At 45.2% G+C, this 8,080-nt stretch overlaps 1 non-coding gene across 1 annotated transcript; it reads right to left on the bottom strand.

Annotated features, from left to right (window-relative positions):
• Nucleotides 1–6,480: 6,480 nt before the first annotated feature.
• On the bottom strand, nucleotides 6,481–6,568 carry TRNAY-GUA (transfer RNA tyrosine (anticodon GUA)). The gene is given in 2 exon segments: nucleotides 6,481–6,516; nucleotides 6,532–6,568. It is a non-coding gene; the product is annotated as a tRNA-Tyr (tRNA).
• Between the last annotated feature and the right edge of the window lie 1,512 nt (nucleotides 6,569–8,080).

The following is an 8,080-nucleotide window of genomic DNA, read 5'->3' as shown; positions in this document are numbered from 1 at the left end:
TGGAAGGAAGCTCAACACATGTTAGAAGGACAGTGTAGGAGGCATGGAAATTCCTCTCTCTGTCTACTCTTTCCCATGCTGACACATCAGCCTCCAGTGCCAGCTGAGTTGAACCCCAACACTTCCAACAAAATTTCCATAGTAAACCATATTCAAGGTGGCTCATAGCATCAAAAAGTTTACATGATTCACTAACAATAAAATTAAGCAGTTCCCTGTACAAGAACATAATCCAGATAACAGCAAAAATCATGCATCTCCAAAACTAGATCCCAGGAACAATCCCTAAAGCAGGACTGGGCAACCTGTGGTCCTCCAGATGTTTGCTGAACTTCAACTCCCATCATCCTTGACCATTGTTCAAATTGGGAAGGGCTGATGGGAGCTGTAGTTTGGGAACACCTGGAAGGCCAAAACTTTCCCAGCCCTAAGCAATACCCCCATTCTGATGGCCTCTAGATATCCTGAACAGTAGCAGTAACCTTTGCAGCTGCAGTCAGTCAAGGCCCTGCCTTCCCAGGCCAGACTAAACAAAGAGCAGGTCTTAACACAGGATGCTCTCTGGCACTTTCAGAAGCAGCCTTTATAGCTGGAGTCAGTCAAGGCCCCACTCTCCTGTGTAGGGTTGCCAGGTTCAGGGCCTGAGACTGATCCTGTATCTTTAGGAGAAGAGAAAGTCAGCCAAGTGCAAGTGTTCTTGCAACTCTGTAATGGGAAAAACCACAAGGTGGAATTCTCCCTTCCCCCTGCACAACTTTTGAAGATACAGAAGACCTCTTGGTTGCCAGGCCCGGCAACCTAAATCTTCTCCTAAAGATACAAGATCAGTCTCAGGCCCTGAGCCTGGCAACCCTACTCCTGTGGCAGGTGGAAACAGGCTAGACAAAGCCACCCAGGTGGCTCACCACATGGGCACCTGACTGTGCATAGAGTCAAAGGCTTCTGGTTCTTGCACCGGTGGCAGTGGGCCACAGTGTGAGGCAGATAAAGAAGCAGACTGCAATGATGAAGAGGGACAACAGGCCCAGGAGGCTCTTATCACTGGGCTCTCTGCTGGGGGAGGGGACCCTTGCCAGTTTCCAGCTGTGGCTGGTGACCATTGGGACTGATAGGGTGGAAGACAGGGAGCCCAAACAGTATGTGAGCCAGAGCCAACTAATTCTAATTTTGTCCTATCCTCCTCCCTGCTGAGTTCTACAAGGTCAACCCTGAGAGTAAGGAGGACGTTGACAGGCTGTGCCATCCCCTGGATAGGTTGTAAGCAATCAGATGGGTGAGGCTGGCTGAGGTTGGTGGGGCAGTACCCCATTCGCCCTAATGGACCATCCCCCACTGGCAGGTTTGTGACCATGCTGACCCTTGATGCTGGACCAGGAAACATTGGTGAAAAGGTGGTGGTTTCAGCTAGTTCCGTATTTGCTATAGGAGAAAAGGACTTCAATTCATGCCCCATAAATTCGGGTTCCATAGGAGACAAGATTGTTTATCTGTTGACCCACTAACCCCACCCAGCCCACAGGCCTACTGAGATACATTTGCCCTTACCATTCCCATCCTCCTAAATGATGTTGTTGTTATGTGCCTTCAAGTCGATTTCGACTTATGGCAACCCTATGAATCAGCAACCTCCAATAGCATCTGTTATAAACTACCCTGTTCAGATCTTGTAAGTTCAGGTCTGTGGTTTTCTTTATGGAATCAATCCATCTCTTGTGTGGTCTTCCTCTTTTTCTACTTCCTTCTGTTTTGCCCAACATTATTGTATTTTCTAATGAATCATGTCTTCTCATTATGTGTCCAAAGTATGATAACCTCAGTTTCATCATTTTAGCTTCTAGTGATAGTTCTGGTTTAATCTTTTCTAAATGGAAATGGACTGCCTTCAAGTCGATCCCAACTTATGGCTACCCTATGAATAGGGTTTTCATGGTAAGCGGTATTCAGAGGAGGTTTACCATTGCCTCCCTCGGAGGTTAGTCCTCCCCAGCTGGCTAGGGCCTGCTCAGCTTGCCACAGCTGCACAAGCCAGCCCCTTTCTTGTCCGCAACTGCCAGCTGGGGGGTAACTGGGCTCCTTGGGAATTGCCCACAGCTGCACAGGTGGCAGGGCACGTAACCCCTGAGCCGTTCACTGTGGGGGTGATCTTTAGCTGGTCCATGACACCCAGGAGACATGAGCAGAGATTTGAACTCACAGACTCTAGGCTCCCAGCCAGGCTCTCCTCCCCACTGTGCTATACCAGCTGTCTTTAATTTTTTCTTGTTGTTATGTGCCTTCAAGTCGATTACGACTTATGGCGACCCTATGAATCAGTGACCTCCAATAGCATCTGTCATGGCTTTGGTCTTCCTCTTTTTCTGCTCCCTTCTGTTTTTCCCAGCATTATTGTCTTTTCCTGTGAATCATGTCTTCTCATTATGTGTCCAAAGTATGATAACCTCAGTTTCATCATTTTAGCTTCTAGTGACAGTTGTGGTTTAATTTGTTCTAGCACCCAATTATTTGTCTTTTTGCAGTCCATGGTATGCACAAAGCTCTCCTCCAACACCACATTTCAAATGAGTTGATTTTTCTCTTAACCGCTTTTTTCACTGTCCAACTTCACATCCATACATAGAGATTGGGAATACCATGGTCTGAATGATCCTGACTTTAGTGTTCAGTGATACATCTTTGCATTTGAGGACCTTTTCTAGTCTCTCACAGCGGCCCTCCCGAGTCCTAGACGCCTTCTGATTTCTTGACTATTGTCTCCATTTCGGTTAATGACTGTGCCGAGGTATTGATAATCCTGGACAAGTTCAATGTCCTCATTGTCAACTGTAAAGTTACATAAATCTTCTGTTGTCATTCCTTTAGCCTTTTTGACGTTCAGCTGTAGTCCTGCTTTTGTGCTTTCCTCTTTAACTTTCATCAGCATTTGTTTCAAATCATTACTGGTTTTTGCTAGTAGTATGGTATCGTCTGCATATCTTAACTTATGGATATTTCTCCCTCCAATTTTCACACCTCCTTCATCTTGGTCCAATCTGCTTTCCGTATAATATGTTCTGCGTATAGATTAAACAAATAGGGTGATAAAATACACCCCTGTCTCACACCCTTCCTGATGGGGAACCAATCCTAAATGATTCAGTAGTGGTGTAGTGTACTGCCTTCAAGTCGATTCCGACTTATAGCGACCCTATGAATAGGGTTTTCACGAGGCTGAGAGGCAGTGACTGGCCCAAGGTCACCCAGTGAGCTTCATGGCTATGGGGGGATTCAAACCCTGGTCTCCCAGGTCGTAGTCCAACACCTTAACCACTACACCACACTGGCTCTCTGTCTGTATCTTGTATCCTATGATACAACCATATAAAGACTGTGTACATTTAATTAGGAACATAGGAAGCTGCCTCATACTGAATAAGGCCTACTGCCCTGCCCCAAGGCCTTTTAATGCTTATCACATATGCCCCATCCAATTTCGTCTTTGTTGCTGTGCTGCTCTGCTCTCTCTTCTAATGGCAGTCTTCCTTCAGAGTCTCCAATGCCCTGGAGCAATCCAGTGTTCAAAACACTCATGGAGCTGCAGTACATCCTTGTCTCTAAATTCTTGTCTCTGAGTCAACAATCAAAATTCTGGGCTGGTCATTTCAGAGCCTCAGTGTCTCCACCTATAAAGTGAGAAAGAAAACAATTAGCTTGGGCCTGCCAGGGAAGCTAATCAGATGGCATGCAGCCTGAGACAGAAATAGCTCTGGGTTATTATGGTCGCTGCCTCTTAAGTCAGCTGGGATGCCAAGGGGACCGATCCCTTTTGTGGCATTCCACAGATGTGATACACGAGGGATGCATTTCCCATCTTGGAAGGAAACAACAACTTCGAGGAAGTTCAAATACCACGTGTTTCTTTTAAAACAATGAGACGTACACATGGATTGTTACAGAGCTAACATCATCATCGTTATTATTCATGGTTCTGAAGTGGTGGCAGAACAGGCATATTTCAGGGATCTGCACCCAGAGACACAATGTCCCCCTTCCCATATTTCATTTAGGAAGATCCCTGCTGGATCAGACCAAAGGCCTATCTGGCCCAGCATCCTGTTTTCACGGTAGCCAACCAGACACTCGTGGAGCTTGGAAAAGTTACTTTTTTGAACTACAACTCCCATCAGCCCCAGCCAGCATGGCCACTGGATTGGGCTCATGGGAGTTGTAGTTCAAAAAAGTAACTTTTCCAAGCTCACATGGAATTGTTTAATTATTGATGTTTTTACTGTGAAATTGCTTTGAGATATTTTATGGGAAGCAATTCATAAATAGTCAAGCAAACAAAAATCCATCTCTCTTTGGATCCTTTCATTGTCTCTCACATTGCAGCCACTCCTTTCTTTGGACTTGTCTGAAAACTCTTTCCTCTGCTTTGAACTCATTCTTTCTTTTTCTGTGTTTGTATACCACCTTTTAACAACATCAGCTATTAATAATTTTTAAAAATGTGGAAAATTGTAATCACAGATCTCCTGTGGCACACCTAGTCTAGCCCTTAGGCTGTAAGATTGAGGGGCAGGGCCTGTGTGCTGTTTTTGTTTGATATAAAACACCTACCCTTTAGGTAGCTCTAGAAAAAAATGAAGAGCAACCATTCTAATGAAGCCAGTTCAGAAATATGAGGAGAGGAATCATAGGGGCAAGAATCTCTGGTTTGCCCTGCCCTAACTTCTTTTTATTGGCAAAGCATGCTATGGTGCGACAGAGCGATGGAACTCAGGAAATGACTTTGAAATGTTTTGAGCAGCAAAATGCCCATTGTTATGATGGGTATGGACTGTGCTGAAGGAAGAGGGGAGTTGTTTTGAAAGAAGAATTACACAACGGACACACATGCATACACACCCAGCCAAGATGGTGCTCTTCAGGTGTATCCGTGCGCACATTCATTCATTTATTTATCAAAACACTTGTATACTGGAGTTCCATAAAAAATACCAAAGCTGTGTATAATAATTATATATACACAATAAAAACTACACATAAATTTAAAGCAGATCACCCGCTAAGTATTACAAAAATATATTTTTTTCTTAATTGTTTACATAAGCCTGATGGCAAAGCAAGGTTTTCCTCAAACATTTAAAGGTTAATATAGGTGACAAATGCTGGACTCCAACTCCCATCATCCCTCTCCCATTGGTTACTCTGGCTTGGGCTTATGGGAGTTGCAGTCCAACAACATCTGGGGGGCACCACGTTGGCTACCCCTGCCCTAAGGACCGCCTCCAGTATCACCAATCAGGCCATCTTACAAGATCAGCCACACAGGACCCCTCTTGATCCACCAGTCAAAACAGCTAGGCTGGTGCAGACTAGAGAGAGGGCGTTCTCGGTTGTGGCCCCCACCCTCCGGAATTCTCTCCCTCATGATCTTCGGCATGCCGCCTCCCTGATGACTTTCTGCCGAGCGTTAAAGACCTGGCTATTCAGGCAGGCCTACAGAGTCCTTGGGGTGGATTAGCTTAGCTTTTTGTTTAATTAACTGATGTTTTGATGTTATCAATTGATGAGTCTGTTTTGGATTGTATATTGTATTTTATTATGCTGTTGTAAGTCGCCTAGAGTGTCCGTTAATTCGGACAGATAGGCGACTAACAAATAAAATTTTATTATTATTATTAAGCCCTGTCTTAGGTTGCTTCCAGACTGTCATCACTTTTTCACAGATCTCTCATCCTTTCAAGTAGATGCCAACAGATGACTTTCATGCATTAAAGTGCACTTTCATAACCCACCCCTAGGAGAGTGGGTACACTGCAATGAATACTTTTTACAGCAAGAAAAGTGATGGGGGAAAGCAGTGGGAAAAGTGTGGGATAACTGTCATTTAATGGTGGCACCATATAACCTCCATGTAAATTTTGTGCAAACAAATCAGGACAAATGCTCAATAAACAGGTCATCCGGAAGTGACATTAATTAGTCTGCAAGGGGCTTTTTCCATTAACCTCTTAAGACTTCAGCAACCAGCAGCCTGGGCTTATTTACTTCTGTAGTAATTTACTTACATAATTTGTGTCCTGCATCTTCAGTACAGATTTATGTTCCCAGGCTTAATACCACTTTCTTCATCAAAAAGATGTTTTTCTCCCTTAAAAAAGCAAGCAAACATCCAGCATGAGGAAGAATTCTGTGTTATCTGAAAGAATACAAACCACACCCTGAACCTTGATTGGTACTAATAAAAGTTGTTTTTATGCTTTTGAAGATATTGCAGGATATAAAATTCTGCTCCAGCTACCAAATTTCCATACCTAACACAAGTAGAATATTCACCTCCCAGTTTACAGCTTCTGTTCAGAATGGTAAAAGCTGCTAATGCCCAGCTCACTTTACCAGTGTAATTAATTGCCACAAAGCATATTCAGCACATGCCTCCAGTGCTGCAGTTTTGCAAAGCATATTCAACCTTTGACCCAAGAAGAAGGAAAACATTCCTCCTTCGAGCCGGAATCGAACCAGCGATCTAAGGATGACTACAGTAGCACTCTACAGTCCTCCACTCTACCAGCTGAGCTATCGAAGGGTTGAGGAAAGGATTCTGAGTCATTCCTTTTCATTTCCAGATTGTGGTTTGCCTAACACTGATGGCACGTATAACTCTTTATTTTCATAATCTGGCTGGCCTGAACTCATTCCCTTTCAAGTTCTGTGTTATTCAGTAGCTTCCACTAGAAAGAAATGATTGCACCAAGAATTGGATATTGTATTGCATGTCTAGTTTCATTTATTCCCAGTGCTAATAGAGGGCACACACAATCACAGGTATGCACCCAAACAGAGAGAAAGGCAAACGCAAGCCTACTCATTGGCTGATCCATGCAGATTACTGACAGCAGGGGTTATAGTCCCCCAGATTCTTCAGATGATCAATCTGGCAAGTGGAAAGGGGTGGTTTTCACCACCATGTCATGCACTGGGCTGGGAGGAAAGGTTTAAATCTCTGCCCTGCCCAGGCTAGCCCTACAATGGGGATGAAAAATGCACTGACCCCACTTTATGCATGCATATTTGTTTGTTCCACTAGCAGCACTTCTGTCACCAGAAAATTGGGTCAGTGGGCCAGAACAGGCTCACAGGCTGACAGTTCCCCACCCAAGCTTGCCCCCTCCTGTGGTCCTCACCCAGATCAGAGGGCCTGCACTGCTATTTGCACTGTGGGGAAAGCTTCCGTTGGAGCAAACAGAAGCTTCCTCTCCCCAGTGCAAATAGCGGGTGCAGCCCTCCTCCACCACCAAGATAGGGGTGGCAGTGGGAGGCAAAGGGTTAAACGCCCTTACCCACCATGACAGAGATCAAAATGCAGATCAGGGTCCATGTGCCTCCAATGCACTTTTGAAAAGCCATCTGCGTCATTTCTAATTGTGTGGATACATGGCATCCTGTCTAGTTTGGCCCCTCGGTCAGTGTCTTTGAACACTCCCCCAGAACTCTCTTGCAAAATGGCTTGGCGGAAAAGCTGATGTGGAAAAGGTTTCTAGAAGTAGAAAGCTTTGAAAACAAATGCTATAGAAGTATCATGCATTAAAAAAGTTAATCTGAAGCTGGGCCACCTCAAGGGCACATGGAACATTCATTCTTGCCATTCATTCTTGAGGGGTCACAAAGGAGCCAACTGCAGGGGGGCAGGAATAAAAAGCCTGCTGACTCCCTTGCAAGATGCGTACAGCCTACGAAAGGCCCAGCCCCCCAAACATGATGAGACCTCCTCTGAAGAGGAAGAGAAGGGCTTACTGCAGCTCCCACCTTAGGCTGGGACACCAGGGATCTAACATCCTGCTCTAGAAAGCCTGATCCTTACGCACACACACAGAGAGACCACCCTGCCCCAGGAGACTATGATACTGAGAAAACCAAAATGGGACCACCAGTCCTGCTCCAGACCCTCCACCGTCACCCCCAGGACCATAGCGGCATCAGAAGCAAATGACAATCTTGTGCCAAATCCAGCACTGGAAAGACAGTTCTTGTCTATTTAGCAGGCTGAGACCTCTGTCCTTCAGCCCTGCTCCAGAGGAAGAGGCAGCAGGCGCTAGAC

This window comes from Rhineura floridana, chromosome 3 (assembly GCF_030035675.1).
Source record: "Rhineura floridana isolate rRhiFlo1 chromosome 3, rRhiFlo1.hap2, whole genome shotgun sequence".
NCBI lineage: Eukaryota > Metazoa > Chordata > Lepidosauria > Squamata > Rhineuridae > Rhineura > Rhineura floridana.
The sequence above is the reverse complement of the archived record's forward strand: the minus strand, read 5'-3'. Positions and strand labels throughout refer to the sequence as shown.